We start from the raw sequence: 17,735 nt of genomic DNA, 5'->3' as shown, positions 1-17,735 counted from the left end.
TGCACTATGTGACTCAACATGTAATGACAAAGCTTCTAAGTGGTAAAAATCATGACTAAGAAAGCATTTTACATGGGTGTATAATTAATCTTATACCTAACTAGAGTGTGACTAATTTAGTAAATAACCCTCTTCTCCTTTGTTATCAATTTGTTCTAGAAGTACACCTAGTGCTATTGGGGTAGTTGTGATGTACACTATGAGTGGTCTTCCTGCAATGGGAAGAATCATGATAGATGAATTAACCAAGTATTTTTTGATCAATTCAAAGATGCACTAAAAAATATGATCCTATAAAAAATTTTGACCATTTTTAAGAAAGTGTTTAAATGGTTGGCACTTATCTGCTAGTTGTGAGATGAATCTTTGACTAATTGTAGCTTTGCTTGGAGAGAGTGAAGTTATTTGAGTGTCTTGGGAGGAGACATTTCCATGATGGCCTTAACCTTTTTAGGTTTGATCTCAATACCACACCTTGATACAATGAACCCTAGGAGTTTTCTAGACGTGACACCGAAGACACATTTCTTTGGGTTGAGCATGAGATAATACTTAGCTAGATAATCAAATACTTCCTTGAGGTGAGATAAGTGATCAAGGGCATTAAGAGATTTGAAAAAAATATCATCCACATAATCTATAAGGATTTACTGGATAAATCCATGGAAGATGACCATCATGGCTCATTGATAGGTTGCCCCAACATTTTTTAAACCAAAAGGCATCATGTTATAACAAAATGTTTCCCAAGGAGTAGTAAATGTTGTCTTATGTTGATATTCTTCTGCTATCTGAATCTAATTGTACCTAAAGAAACCATCCATTAGTGATAAGAGCTCAAGACCTATGGTGAGGTTGATAATCATATCTATATTTGGTAATAGAAATCATCCTTTGGACAAGTTGTGTTGAGGTCTTTGAAGTCTATGCAAATCCTAATATCACTAGAAGACTTTGTGATAGGTACCATGTTAGATATCCAATCTAAGTAGTTAATTGGGTGAATAATCTTCACATCTAGCACTTTTTCTAGCTCCACTTTGACCATTAGGGCAACTTTGGAATGCATCTTATGGAATTTTCACTTGACTCATTTAGGATTTGGATCTATGACAAAGTGATTGTTAGAAATAGGAATTATTGAGAGGGGGGGTGAATCAGTAATCTACAAAATTTAGTTTCCAATTGGATATCATTTCTTACTTTAAACCATACATTAAAAATTAATAAAGTAATGTTGAACAGTAACAGTAACCATGCACAAAGATGACTCATAACACCATATTTTGTTAACTAGGGAAACCCTAGCCAAGGAAAAACCCTAGTGGGGATGATACCCACTAGATAATATACTAATATATAAGTTCCTTGTTAGAGGATGGACCCTGTTAGGAGTCAATGGGAAAATTTAGTATAATGAGTTCCTCTTTGGTGACTTTAAATCCTTGTTAGGAGTTGTAGTATAGTAGATGCGAGATGAGCCCACTACCCAAACATGCACTTCCAATTACAAGAGGAGCTCACTACCCAAACAAGTAATCATACTTCTAGAGTATAGATTCTTTCTTAGTTTGATCTCGGATCACAAAATAGCTTCACGAACTTCACATATATGACTTTTACAAAAGTTCACATACAATTTCTCAACATAATTTCTCCAAGATTACACACTTGAATTTGCAAGATGTCCTTTACAAATATACCATGCCTTTACACAAATTTTTGCTAGGTTGGCTAAGACCATAATACACATTTCCAAATTAGAGTAAACATCTAGGATGTTGGTCCTAATTGGACAAGTAATTATTTTGTAAACAAAATAATTGCTTTCCTTTAATTTTGTTGTCCATTTTTATTTCTAAAACAAAAATATCACTTTTTCATACAATCTATACTAACTGTTGAGATCATACACATTATCATCAACATGTGTACTATCTCCATCTAACTTCACTAGTCATAATACAATGTCAACAATAAGTTACAAACAAAACAATACACTATTGTATACCAAATTCATACTTAGACAATTTTTTGAGTACCAAAAGGTAAGTATCTTTATTTATTAAGTTTCTAGTAAGCATATACATCATGTGTTTTCATAAATGACAACAATTACATATCCTCATTAGCAAATTTTCAACAATCCCCCTCTTTAGCATTGATGGCTACAACATAGGGAAAATTGGCTAAGTGACAAAAACTTAACAAAAATAATACAATAACATTACTTGTTCATATTACATATGCTCCCCCTTACATATATATGATTTCATACTTTACAATATTTTCTTTTATTTAGCTGATTTACAATTTTTTAATGTATTTATCCCCCTTTGACATCAATGGAAAAGGTTAAGATGTTAGGAAAAAAAATTGTCCAAAAATTATCCATTTACTGTCAAAATCTCTGTAAACATTTGCCTTAAACTGATAATATCTTCATGCAATCATCAAAATTTTCTTTCAAATTATCCACATCTTTAGTTCATGTCTCCTTGGTAGATTTAGTAGAGGTGAGAATTTCACATAGGGCATAAGATGGAATCTCAACAACATTAAGGTCTAAGTACAAAAAGTTAGAATAAGTGTCCTTGGCCTTGACACATTCCTCCAACTGTTTGTCAACAAAAGAATTTTTCAGAGCCATAGACTCTCTAAAATTTGATACTCTCTTTAAAATTTGTTCCTTTTGAAGTTCCATTCACTAATATAATTGTACATACTAGCCACTTGTCCTTTCAAAATCATCAACTTTACAAGATGGATGTTGTATCTAGCTAGATAGAACTTCTAGCTCACTCATTTTTCCTCCAATTTGACTATCAATATCCTTAGTCAGTTTATGAGATAGAGTACACTTAATGTATAGTATCTTACTATCCTATTGACACTTCCAAATTTCCTTGATACAAGTATCAAGACTTATCAAGTAATTCTTAATATTTTGACAAATATTGCTAAGCAAGTTAGTATCATGTGAGATTTGTGCCTTAGATTCTACAACATTTAACAAATTTGTGAATTCCTCATCAAATAACTTTAACACTACCTATGCCCTCTATTCTGGATCTACCTCTGTGTGCTATGCTACCAAAGTACTATGTAATCTGTCAATAACCTCCATCAAGGTTTTCTACAAGCTCTTCACTATTTTGTTCTTCTAAATGAGTTTTGATAAGTATGAGATTAAATCAATTTGATCATCATCATTAGTTGTTAGGATGACAAGTGAAAGTAGAGTATATGAACTAGAATGTTTAGTGTCATCTTCCCTTTGCTTCTTGGTTACCTCTTTGACTCTTCTCTCTTCTTCCTCTCTGTCTTCTCTTTCCTTCCTTTCACTTTCCCTCTTTTCTTCTTCTTCTAATCTCTTCTTCTAGTCTTCCTCTATTTTCCTTTTCATTTCTTCTTCAATTAATCTTTGCTTGGCCTCTTCTACTTTCCTCTTCCCTTCCTCTAATAGCCTCTTCTCTTCTTCAATTTGCCTCATTTTTCTTCTATATCTTTGAAATGAGGACTAGGTGGTTCTAAACTCTCAAATGGGTTAGTATCCTCAATGTTAATGGTAACATTGGTCTGATCTATCTTGCATTGTATCACTTCTCACTAACACTTCTGAGGTTCTCAATGTTGGTGAGGATGTTGCCTTGGAATCGATCATCATTTGACTTATAGTTGTCGTAGTCTCACTTCTTAACTTGTCTTTCTCACCCACCATAAACAAAAATGGTCTTACCTTGTTCCTCAAGTACGGTGCAAGATTTTTCATCAATCTCTTGATTTCTTCTTCATCATCACTCTTGCATATTGTTCTTAGCATAGAATTCTAAAGTTCTTTGTCTTCTTCTCTTGTTGGGGCCTTCTTCTCTATAAGTCTATCATATACCTTCTCGTTCACCATGCCTTCAACATCCTTTAGTTTCAAATTGTTAGCTAAAATGTATCTCATAGTAGAGATATCAATCTAGTATTTTTCAATGTTATTATACAATTCATAGAATTCGTTCATCTAAATAGAGTTACCTTCATTAGGAATAGTTGAGTTTATCTTTTCTATCTTTGGATTCCAAGGTTTCCAAGCTTTTCTTGCTGATTTCTTAGAAGTTTTTACCTTCTCTTCTTGTTTAACTTCTTGTTCTTATTCTTGCTCTTGTTCTTCACTAGACTAAATAATTGTCAACAATGTCTTTTGTCTCTTGTCTAGTCTAGTAGCTTGTTGCTTGACTCTTTTAGTCTTTGTGGTCATAGATTCCACTAATCTCTTAGATTTTCTCTTTGGTACACTTGTCTGAACATTTGATACTATTGCATAGGGAATGCTTTGTTTTGAAGATGTCTCTACAACTGATACTAACAAAGGTTGCACATTTAGTATAACTTGCTTCATGGTTTTCTTGACTGCCTATGATATCCACTAGCTTGTTTCTTGACCCTTTTAGTCTTTATGGTCATAGCTTCCACTAATCTCTTAGATTTTCTCTTTGGTTCACTTGTCTAAACATTTGATATTTCTACATAGGGAATGCTTTATTCTAAAGATGTCTCTACAACTGATATTGAAAAAGGTTGCACATTTAGTATACCTTGCTTCATGGTTTTCTTAAATACCTATGACTCATTCTCAATAATACTAGCCTTTGATAAAGCTTTCTTCATTATTGACTCTATCTTCTTGTGAGAAGCCTTCTCCAAGGATGCCTAATGAGCTACCTAAGTAATCTCATCATAGGTTCCAAATTTGTATTCAGATTTTTCCTTTTTTGATTTCAACATTAAATCAATGTATCCAACTACTATATCATCACTTAATTCATAACCTAAGGGATCAAGAAATGTTTCCCAAAGTTCTACTACTTGAATATAAGTAAAATTTGTATTAGTTGAACACAAATATCTTCCTTAAATCTATCTACAATTGCAAGTGCAATTTTGAATCTTTGCCTCATTTCATTTGGAAATGTCTTCATTATTAAGTTTCCCCCATCCAATATCTTATCTACTAGATTTCTTCTACATACTTCTATGATCTTCTCCATTTTACATCTATCACTATTGATAATCTCCATGACTGATAAATATGGAAATCTATTATGCATATGGAAGAATATGTCATTGATTAGTGACTAAAATCTAAACACACCATTCTTAGACCTTTTGATCTTTTCTAGGTTCTCAAGTAGTTGCATTCTTATAATTTCACCAAGGTTAACTTTTTCCTTCTCAATACATATCTTGTAGGCTACATAGATGAATCTGACTGACAATTCATCAATCTTTGAACTTGCACATATAGAATAGGCAATGATTTTACTCAAGAATATTACATCATCCTACTTAATGGTGCTGATCACCATGGCCTTTCCATTATACACTACTTTGGTATAACTCTCAACTTTCTTCTTAACCATTTTCTCACCATATAGGTACATTGCCTTCTTTACAAAGACTAGTTTCTTCATGAATAAGGTCATCTGAGACATCAACTACAGTATCTGGCATCCATAGTTTCCCATCATGTATTTTTCTTAATATGATCCATGTCCACTCATCTATGTCCAATTCATGGTGGAAATGATATTTGAATAGGTCTAGTTCCTTCAAGTGTCCAAATTCATGTTCCAGAGTCATCATAATTAAAAACTAATTCCACATCCTTGTTCATATATTCACTCTCAATATATTCAAATGTATTGGTAATATGACTTCCTATATCTTCCAAATATAGTACATTTTTCTAAGTAATAGATAATGCTAAATTAGGGTTTCCTTCTACAAGTTTGGTGGAAACAATATTTAATTTCAGTCTCTCCTCATTCTCAACATTGTAAACTACTGATATATCCATGATTCTATCAAATATGAACTTTTATTGAATAAATTATGTAGAAAAATGATAAAATACCTTTTTTGAAAATAGGGTTTTCTTCAAAATTTCCTTAACAAGTCACTTCTAAATGCTATTTTCTTTTGATTTGATTGCAATGAAGTAAAAATCAAGTTTATACTCCATTTATTCTATCAACTTGAACTTGTATTAATTGCATACTTTGCAAACATAAAAAAGATGTCAATCACATTTGAAATCAAATAAATGCTCAAGATCATCTATCTAATCTTCAGATGCCACCTGAGGTTTACTATAGCTTCCTCCCATAATGAAAATGTTCCTCAAGACTCCACTTTATGAAATTCTCTATAAAAACATAGTTTTTATCTTCTTCTATATAATTAACTTTTTTCTATAATAACAATAACTCTTAATTCTTTCATAACTAGTTTTGATAAGCTCCAAATTACAAGTGAGCTGAGGTACCATCTAAACTTAACATGATACACATTTTCCCAACATTGCTACCTCTAATTTGATCTCTTAGTGAAGTTTTCAAATTTTGGTACTGTAAACAAACCTAATTCAACTTAATTGAATCAAACTTGATAACTAACTTTGATATTCCTATTTCACCATCATCTAACTTATCTTTTGAGGTGTCTAATCCTTTAAAAAATACCTCATTGAATTCTTCTCAAATTTCACTAACTACATTTTTTTGTTCCTCATTATCTTTGTTAGTTCTTGAGTTCCTCTCATGGTTCCTGCTATCCTTTCTAACATTTCTTTCATCATTCCTACTATTTTTGAAGTTTCTTCCATTTTTGCTTCTATCTCTAAAGTTTCTATCTATTCTGTGATACTTTGTTGTATGTTTGAAGTTGTTGCATAACTAACATAGTAGTTTTCTATTCCTAGAGTTTTGTTGATCATTAGGTGCATGACAATTCCAAGCTACGTGTCCAAAGTTGTTACACTTATAACACATGATTTGTCTTTATCTTCATAAGGTCTTCCTTCTCCTGATGTTCTTTCATTAGATCTTCTTCTATTTGTAGAGTTAGTATTTCTATACATTATACTATTTTGTCCATCATTATTACATTTGGGTTTCCTACAATCACTTGCTTTATGACCCATACCAAGAAAATTATTACAATAAAAGTCTTCAACATGATTAAATGACTTATTTTTACAATCTCTTTTCATATGACCTATATCATTACATGAAACACTTACCTCTAAATTCATACCTAGTTTCCTTTGGTGACTCCATTTTTTTTGGTTCATCCAATATTTCAACTTCCTCATCTTCTTTAGGTTTATCTAAAGATTGACTAGATTCAATCTTATCATTAGATTTATCTTTTTCTTTTGGATCTGATCTAATCTTAGGTTTCTTTGTAGACATGTTAATTAGATAACCTAGACCAGTCTTATCATATGTAGGTCTCTATATTGACATTGAATCATCAATATTTTCTCTTCTAGAATAAAGCTTCTCAAGTTTCTACATGTATTGAGTTAGTTTACCTTTCACAATAGTATTGTACTTATGAAGTTCTTGATGTTGCCAGACTTTCTCTAAGATCTACATTCTTAATTTTCAAATTAGATTCAACTTTTCTAGGATCATTTCTCAAAGTCAACTTCATATTCATAATCTTCAATTCATGCTTCAAGATCTTGTAGTCTATCTTTAGTTTAGAATAATCATCATCACTAGTTTCAGATTTAGTAGATTCAGGCTTGGATTTGAGATGTTCAATCTTTTTCTTCAATTGTCCAATGTATACTTTGGCGTCTTCATATATGTCCTTTAGCTTATCTCTTTCTTCACTAAGAAGATCAATTTTTTCAAGTTCCTCTTCAAGGTTCTTCATCAACTGTTCCATATCCATAGGGATCTTACTCAATTTCGTTAAGCCTCTTCTAAGTAATTGAGCTCTAATACTAATTGTTAAAAATAAGGATTACTGAGAAGGGGGGTGAATCAATAATCCAAAAAATTTAGTTGCCAACTAGATATTATTTCTTACTTTAAACCATACATAACAAAGTAATAATGTAATGTTGAATGGTAGTAGTAACCATGAACAAATATGAACCATAATAACATATTTTGTTAACTAGGAAAACCCTAGCCAAGTGAAAATCCCAAGGGGGATGATACCCACTAGATAATATACCGATATATAAGTTCCTTGTTAGAGGATGGACACTATTAAGAGTCAATGAGAAAATTTAGTATAAGGAGTCCCTATTAGGAGAGACTTTGAATCCCTATTAGGAGATTCCAAGCCTATTAGGAGTTGTGCCAACCCTATTAAGAGTTGTAGTATAGTACATGCAAGATGAGCCCACTATCTAAACATACACTTCTAATTACAAGAGGAGCTCACTCCCCAAACAAGTAATTAGACTTCTGGAATATAGATTCTTTCTTTGTTTGACCTCAGATCACAAAATAGCTTCAAAAACTTCACATATATTGCTTTTACAAAAGTTCACATACAATTTCTCAACACAATTTCTCCAAGAAAGCACACTTGAATTTGCAAGATTTCCTTTGCATTAATACCATGTCTTTACAAAAATTGTTGCTAGGTCAGCTAAGACTACAATACACTTTTCTAACTTAAAATAAACATCTAGGATGTTGGCTCTTGTTAGACAAATAATAATTTGTAAACAAAATAATTCCTCTCCTTTAATTATGTTGTCCTATTTCATTGCTAAAACATGAATAACACTTTTTTGTATACTATATACTAACTTCCAAGGTTATACACATCATCATCAACATGTATACTATCTCCATCTAACTTCTATAGTCATAATATGATGTCAGTAACAAGTTACAAACAAAATAATACATTGTTCTATACTAAATTCATACTTAGATAACTTTCTAAGTACCCAAAGCCAAGTATCTTTATTTCTAAGGTTTCTTGTAAGCATGTACATCATTTTTTGCCATAAATGACAACAATTACATATCCTTATTAGCCAATTGTCAATGGTGATGTACTTCTAACTTAAGGTACAACCCTGGAATGTCTTGATAGGACCATGAAAATTGACCAATATTTTCTCAAAGAACTTCAATAAGAAGATCCTCTTTTTCAGGTGGTAAATATGTTATAATGTATGTCATTTTTGGTGTCTCTATTAGACTGACATTGATTGGTCTAGTTTCATCTGTTAAGATTAATGATACTCCAAGATTGTGATCTTGCAAGGAAAGATGAAATCTCCATCCTCAGGTACCTTAGAAAGGTTTTCACCATTGGGTCCATCATTTATTTTTCTTTCATTTTTGAGTGATCTAATGGTGCTCCAGAAGATTTTTCATGAGGGGATACTTTTACTTTGCCTTTTTTTCTTTTTTCGTTCTTTTGATCATTTTCATGACTAGATATTTCCTCCTCCCTGAAGTAACCTTTTGGATCCAACTTGTAGATAGAAGCCAACTATGGAGGTTGTTTCTTGTATGGTGTTTTAGCTCCCATGAATCTAAGGAGCACATGGACCATAGAGAAATTTTCAACACAAATAACACTTGGTTGGTCCCAATTAATGAGATTGGGATGAGTGAGTGGTAAGTCTATGAGATTAATGGATAGTTCATAGAGTCCAGACACTCCAAAGATATGTTTTTCAAGGTAAATATAATTGTAGGCTTTCTTTTTTTACTTTCTTAGGGATGTCTTTGACCTTGAGAAGATTATTCTGAATGTTTAAAAAGGTATGACCATATTTTTTGGTACCCCTAGTTGGAGGGAGTCCATAGCCAAGACCTTTCTTTATCTCTTTCTTATATGTCTAATGTCTAACTCTTCATGGCCTAGGCTACCTCCTTGATAGTCCCATTTTTTGGTAGCAAGGAAATGTGAGTGTGGGTATGTTTGATTGAAGTACTCAAGGAACTCTTTATCTTTTGGAGGTGGTTTTTTGTATAGCCATGTAATAATATCAAAGGTGGTTTCCTCTTCATCCAAGATCCCATTTTCAACAAATATGATGGGTCTAAGCTATTTGATCTGAGGAATCATGTCTATATTTGGCCCTTGATAGGTCGGGTGCACCCAAGTATGTGGATCAAGTGGTAGATTACCAAAAAAGGAAAATGTAAGACTGTATTCCCTACAAACTTGGTAGTTAATATTAACCATGGAAAGAGTGGAGGATATTATGGTATCTAGATCATGGAAAGGACCTAAGGAGTTGGCCATGGTGTTGACAATCTCAATTCTAGGGCAATGGTTATTATATGAGGTGTCTACCACATTGTAATAAGTAAAGGGTTCAAGATCAACATGGATGGTTATCTCAATGCCATTATGTGGAGATTTAATGAACTAATGATATGTGGATGGAACAACCTTCATGGCATGAATCCATGATTGACCAAGGACAATATTATATAGTAGGTTGAGTTCAACCATAGAAAAGTTGTTTCTTGAGTTGTAGGGCCAACTCTAATAGGTAGCAAGATAGTTCCTTTAGTGATCTGCTCCAAATTGTCATATGCCTTGATAATGATGATTTCATTTAGGACATCTACCTTAGTGTATCCTACTTGTTTGATGAATTTTAATGTATAGAGATTCAAGGATGATCCATAGTGGGGATGTTTGAAGTTTTAAAGGATAATGCAAATGGTGTAGATAGATTACCTACTAGGTTACAAAAATTCTATGGTGTTGATATAAGTAGGGACATGCCACTCATAAAGAGAACTATCAAGGATCTCTTAGTTAAGTGGACTTGTGGGCAAGAGGTCTAAAATGGAGATTTGAGCTAGCATATTTCCAAGGTGTTCTAAGATTTTATACTATGATCCTAATGGAGGTAGTCTTGATGGGGCAAGTAATAATGGTCTGACTATGTTGAGTCAAGTTCTTGTGGTATCTACACATTGATTGTCTAGGAGTTTGATATTGATGACATTTATAGAAGGCTCTATGTGAGATATACAGTCAATCAAATTTCCATACTCCAAGTAGGCTAAGGTATAGTTCTATGATTTGTTGTAGTTATCACCTCTTTTGGTCTAATCATTATTTAGTTTATTTTATAGTGGTAGTATCATTGATAGGGGATTTGTCCACATTATTCTTATGTGGAGGAAATGTATTTTGATATATCAATAATCCTACATTTGCAAAAGTTTGTGCCTCCACTGTGATTTCCTTTTGATCAATGAGATCTTACATGTAATCTTTGAGTTGCATGCACTTGAGGGTTGGATGCCCTTTAACGTGATGGAATTTATAGAACTTATTTTCCTTATACTAGGATTCTTGTGACTAATTTTTTTCTAAGGGTTAAGTATGTGGGTTTCAAATAAGATTATTTTTAGCCAACTTTTCAAAGATGGCATCAAGTGGTTTCCTCAAAAGGGTGTATACATGGGGTTGCCTCTACACGCAAGACCTGGACCCAACTATCATAGTAATGGCATTTGTCTGATTTAAAGGATTTTGTGCTTATGGATTGTGTTGAGTGTGTTGTGATGGGGGTTGTTGGTGTGCTTATTGGTACATATTCTATTGGTGAGTGGATTTTTGTTGTTATGGAAATTGTGGATAAGGGGGAATAGGTGTACTAGGTGTTTCCCCTATAACATGAACTTCTCATGTATCATTGGCACCATTGATGAATATGTTTTTATTTTTGTTCCAATATCATGGTTTGTTACTGTATTTCCCTTAGTCTTGGGTGTTTTCTCTGTAAATTTTGATGACACCATCATTAATGAGTCCTTGCTCTAGGCCCATTCCTTTTTCCTTGATGTCTTTATATGTTTGATCATGAGTTTGATCTTGCTGATCCGACATGCCATGGAGAGATAACACAAGGTGACAAGTGTGAGTCACATTTATCTCAGTCATAGTTAGAAGAACAGAGTGCACATGTTTCTAATGTTTCAGCAATAGATCATAAGATGGATTCACTTGATCAGCAAGATATGCAAGAAATGATTTATCTTATTCATAGATTACATCATGTTGAGAATGTTATAAAATCTGAAGTTGTAAGACATTCATCTCAATATGAGAAAAACAAAGCTGAAAGTCATGTTTCAAGTGATGATAATAAAGTTGTTGATCCAATGTATTATGAAGAAGCCTCATGTAAAGATAATGATGAGAGTAGTTACTCGAATCAAGGTGAGGAAAATGATACTACATGTTCATCTTTCTATAAGATAGATGCAATGGGAGAAGAAAAACGCAATTATGGTAGTGAACATTCATACGAAGGTGAAGGTATGAATTCTTTTTCTGAATTTGAAAAGGAAAGTGCATCTCATTTTTTGCATTATACAATCAGTTAGTCAATGAAAAATTTTAGAGTGATTTTTCCTCAAGGTATGAAGATAAAGAGATGGTGAAGTCAGTTGATGCTAATGAAATTGAATAAGAAGATTTCAATGAAGGGTTGTCAAGTGTTCTTACATTAGATAGTGAATTTCTAGCTTGTAGTGAGGGGTTTAGGAATGAATCATGGTCTATCTGCAATGGTTATCCTAAACAAGACAATGAAGATAATGTAATTATGGAAACTATATGTTTGGTAGAAGAAATAGAAAGTGAGTCTTCATATAGTTATGACTTCTCTTTATACACTGAAAGTATCCATGAGGATAAAATGTGTAGTGAATTTAAAGTATATACTAATGCTTTATATGATGAAGATCCTAATAATGATCAGCCTATATTTTATCCAAATATTAAAAAAAGATCCTTGCATCGAGTCATCAATCCATTTTTGAAGAGGACATGGAAGTTTTAGGTTTAGTTGAGCTAGATCCAAGTGATGGAAAACTATCATACTGCTGTAACAAATTAGAATATTGTTCTTCCATTTTTTATACTAAATTTTCTAATGATGTTGTATTTTGTGAGCTTGAAATTGAGATGTGTGATGGAGTTGTCTTTGAAGAGAAGCTGAAACTTTACAGTAAGTTTTATGATGATTCCTACAAGGTAAAAGCTAATCAACATTTCAATTGTGAAGATACACTGGGAGGTTGTGAAGTGATTTTAGATTTTGATGATAATGTTATGTATGAATATAAATCTAATTACTCATTTGAAGTCCAACCGGCAACATTTGAGGAGATTCAAAGTCAAAGAATGAGCGAGACATATAACTCATTTGATGAGGTTGAATATAAGGTTTTTGTATTTCCATTTCATTATATTCATGAATTAGTTTATAAATATCAATTTTAATTTGATGTTGGTATTCATGAACATGCTAATGTTCTTTTTCACAGTGAGCAAGAGGTTGAAGTTATGTCATGTTGTTGCATGCACTATGAAAGTAATGGTGATGATTTTGTTTTACCAATTAAAAGAATTCATGATGCTAATCTAATTGGTGAAACTGATATGAATGAGAATTTTAGTTTACCTCAAGAAGATGTCAATGAGAATCGGGTATCTGATAGAAGTAAGAAGTTTTGAAAACTTTTTGGTGGCTCAAGGTCATCATTTGTACATAGTAGGAGTAGTTTTCTTGCTTTCAAAAAGTTGTTCAAGAGAAGTTCTTTTTGTTTTAGGAATGGTCTACTTCTTCCAGACATCTAAATCCTTACCATGCCCGCAAGGGACATGAATCCCCAGATAGAGCTATTGTTGGCACTCAAAATCGCAGCTGTGATTTTGAGTACCATTAAAGAAATTAAGCCCTATAAATGCTTTTAATGCATGTGTACCTAGCTGTTCGTATGAGGCCTAAGAGGTGTTTAATATTTCTAACACCTTTCATTCAGTATGTCTACTCATCCCATGATGATAAATTGTCATTCTGAGCCATTTTGTGAAGTCTCGTTTCTAGCAATTGTCAAATCTGCATTTTCACCTATGTCAAACAGTGACCAAAGGCCATGTTTGCAAGTGAATATCTCACACCTAGTAATTTTTCATAACTCACCACTTTGGAAGTATTTATTTTTCACACTTGAGAACCTATGTTTTAGATTTTGAGTTATTTTGAGTCGATTTGACTAGGTTTCAAATCCCTCAAAGTTGGTCATTTATTGTTTTCATCTAATGCAAAATGTTTAGAATTCTAAAAGGCCCTATTTGATGAGTTATAACTTTTGACCAGTTGAACCAAATGAGAAAATTCCTATTGTGTTGAATTTTAGAGGTTAGAGACTTGTCATGTTTCAATTTTGAGCTTATTACGAATCTGTTCAATCATTTTTCAAATGTGATTTTGTTTGCAATTTATAAAGTTTCACTGGTGCCAAGGCAGATTGATCAATACCCCTATTTGTCATGTTATATCTCAAAATTTGTGACAGGTGAGACTGAATGGATTGTACAACTATGTTGTACTCTAAAAATGCTTCAGGTGTGCAAATTTTCAAGTTTTGACAAATTTGTCTACACACTTTCCCTAGGTCATTCAATTTGCAAAATATGCTTTTCTACCATTGTTTCCAATCATCAAATTTTGAGTAACCTACTTTGACCGATCACCAAATGTGTCTTGTTATTTTTCATGAGCCCAAATAAATTTTTTTTACTCTCCTCATGATAGTGAACCAACACCCTAGTTCCCATTCTCCCAAGTATCAATTTTCCCAGTTTTCAAAGCCCAATCTGAACCCAATTTATTGATTTCTACCATATTTGCTTGTAGGCAGTTTTGAGAGGTCAAATTTGATGGTCAATATCTTTTCACCCCAAATTCATCATGAGATGAAATTCAATGGGCTGCAAGTATGTGGAATAGAGAACTAGTGTGCCATTTTTCAAAGCCCAATCAAGTGTTTGGGCTAGTTTTTAAAGCCAACCAATAGGCCCTATTAACAAAAAGTCAAAATTTGTAGATAAGTGATAAAATGAATTTTAATGATGTTTTAGTTATGGATTTTGATTCAAATCAGTGTTAGATGTTCTATGGATAAGTTTAGCACATCAGTTGTTAGAAAACAAAAAAAAATTAGCCAGACCCACTTTGGGGTCCTACTAATTCCATTAGAACTAATAAAATGTGTGCAAGTCAAAGATTTTGAAGGGGATATGTGACAAGTAATTTGATCTAGTTAAATGTTCTAATATTATTCATCATTATTGAATTACTTCGATACATTTCCCTTCAGCTGGAAATTTATTAGCAGTTGTATCCTCATGATCCACTTCTCCTTCCTACATGGGCCTCTATGAGATGGAGAAGGAAGGTTGTTTCACCAGTTGTTCAAGAAATAGTGGATGATTTTACCTAGAAGTTTATGCAAGAATTTTTTATAGATCTATGGTTCTCATCAATTTCTCCCAACCACGAAGTTCCAGAGCAGATTAATTTTCTTATAAGTAATGTATTTGGGGAGATATCCCAAAGGATTAAATGTATCAATCTGATTGATTTATTGACCAGGGATATGGTGGATTTAGTTGGGAGTCATATAGAAATCTTTAGGAAAAATCCAAATTCCATTGGAAGAGATTTCATGTGTACTCTCTCATTTGAAGAAAGGAGACCAACCTTGACAAGTTTTTGTGATGAGGTTTATAAATGTTGTCTATTGTGATAAAGCTGAAGAAGAGGAAGGCAAATGGGAAGGAAATGGAGGATTCTAGTTGAGCTAGTGGTGGTGTATGCAACCTTGGATCAATTCAAGTACAACCCCATTGCCCATTTCCCTGACTTCCAAGCTTATTCTGTGGAAGATGTGTCATGATCTCTTCACTTTTCTTGCATGGTGGACAAAGGGAGCCAACTACAAATCCTAGATGTTCAAACTTACAAGGGAGTGTGGGGGGTAGAGAGCATTTCCTTTGATGCCCAGAATAGAGGACCTTATGCTAGCATTGTCAATGGTACAATTTTCTACTGGGATGGCCCACTTCTTTGCTGGTCTCTCTTTACCTACACTTCCCCCCATAGGTTAGAGGTATGCAATGAAATGTAGGAGTCTGCATTAGGATATGTGGAGTATGAGCATATATGTAGGCATCCTCTTGGAGTTAGATTCAATAAAGAGACCAGAGATTTATATATTGCTGATGCATATTTTGGATTGCTTGTCATGGGTCATGAAGGTAGTTTGGCATCTCCTCTTTTCAATTCAACTTACTTTGCCAATGATCTCAACATAGATAAGGACAGTAACATTTATTTCATAGATAGCAGTGCTATCTATAGAAGAAATAACTTCATACAATTGGTATTATGAATGGAGAGTATAGGCAAGGTACTCAAATATGATCCTCGCACAAAAGAAGTTAACATGTTGGTCAGTAATGTGAATTTTCAAATTGGACAGTCATCACTAGAGAAAATCCACATGATAGAGAGTGAAAATGGACACATACAAAGTGAAGGCTAGAACAAGGGAAGGGAGCTCCCATGTATAGAATTAGGCATGTTAAAAATAGAGCAACCACGTATAAGAAACAAGCTCCAAACAAAAAAGGAGCTCCACAAAAGGATTAAAATGCTGCAAAGATAGAGGCATCACTCATGCCCATTGAAGGAAGCCCATGGTTTGGGAGATGCCATCTACAGTGAAAGAGTCCATGCATTATAGAGAACACACATAGTTTAGAAAAGGATACCTATGTTTGCAGAGAGCTTCCCAGTTTGGTTTTAGAATAGTGGAGGGAAAAGGGATGAATGAGTAGGGACCTAGCATTGTGGAAGCACAGACGTTCTGGTAAACATTTTCTTGGCCATAGTAAATCTAGTTGGAAATTCTCTATCTATCTCTAGAGATGTGTTCTACAGAAAGGTCATTCCTTTGATCACTCTTGCATGGGAAATCATGTATGTGCAAAGAAGTGCATGTATTGTTCTCTTGAAGTAGGCATATGAATTGAAGTGGAGGAATGTCGCAATTTGGTAGATTGTGAAGGAGACCATAATCGCCAAAGGAGGAGCTATTGTTTTATTTTAAAAAATTCATAGCCTAAAAAACATGTTAGAGAATCTACTAAATCAAAAGACCAAGTTTTAGGAAAGGGTAGCATTGAGAGGAAAGGTCAAGGAAGACATGAAGACTTGGCAGCATGAATAGAGGAGGCCACAGGTAACATAAGTCAAAGGAGAAATTTTTAAACCTTGTATCCCACCTTTCTCCTGTAGTGGACTTTTAACCTCTTTAGATACTACTCCACTCATATATCTACATGTCTAAAAGATGGCACCTTTTAAAAGGAAAGCCTCATGTGCAAGGATGTCTACTTGGGTGAATGAAGAAGATAGCTAGACATGTGAATGACAATTGGGCCATGCAAATGATTGATTTTTGACCCAGTATGCTACTACGATGACATGAAATTCAAGTGCCTAGATGATGCTATGTGGATGATCCAAAAAATGTCACTATGTCACTAAAGGAAAGATGTGTGACTACCCAGGTGGTGCACTAATGTGGCAATGATGTGGTGGTGACATGGTGGTGAGCAGACATAGAGGTGGTGATGACATGGCGGTCACAGATGGAGCCACCAGAAAAAAGTTGTTAGAATCCAGTGGTCACCATGTCACCATCGAAAAATGTGAGATTTTTTGGCAAGTGACATGGTGACTTGCCAAAAGATTTAGAAATTTGACAGGAGTTGAGAATGAGAGGTGAGACTTGCAACAGTCAAAGGACCAATAAGGTGATGACACTAGGTTCCATTGGAGAGGTTGAGGAGATATAAAGGAGTTTTAAATTTAAAATAATATCCCTACTTTCATATTCATCTTAACATTGAAAAATTTGGTTTCAAAACAATAAATTTCTATAGTTGAAACTATGGAATATTTTAAAATTTTTAAATGCATTGCTTTGGCCATAGAGTTGGAGCCTGAACTTGAAAGGGGCATAACAAGCACATTTTTTTCTCAAAATGTACACTTCAATATACCGTTGGAACTGAGACAATCTGAA

The 17,735-nt window shown here is 33.6% G+C and overlaps 1 pseudogene; it reads left to right on the top strand.

Moving 5' to 3' along the window:
• The first annotated feature begins 15,413 nt into the window (after positions 1-15,413).
• LOC149561558 (protein STRICTOSIDINE SYNTHASE-LIKE 3 pseudogene) lies at positions 15,414-16,187 on the top strand (annotated as a pseudogene).
• The last annotated feature ends 1,548 nt before the right edge of the window (positions 16,188-17,735 follow it).

This window comes from Cupressus sempervirens, chromosome 4 (genome assembly GCF_028749045.1).
Source record: "Cupressus sempervirens isolate cs-2001-9-10 chromosome 4, ASM2874904v1, whole genome shotgun sequence".
Lineage (NCBI taxonomy): Eukaryota > Viridiplantae > Streptophyta > Pinopsida > Cupressales > Cupressaceae > Cupressus > Cupressus sempervirens.
This window is presented reverse-complemented; position numbering and strand designations above follow the sequence as displayed.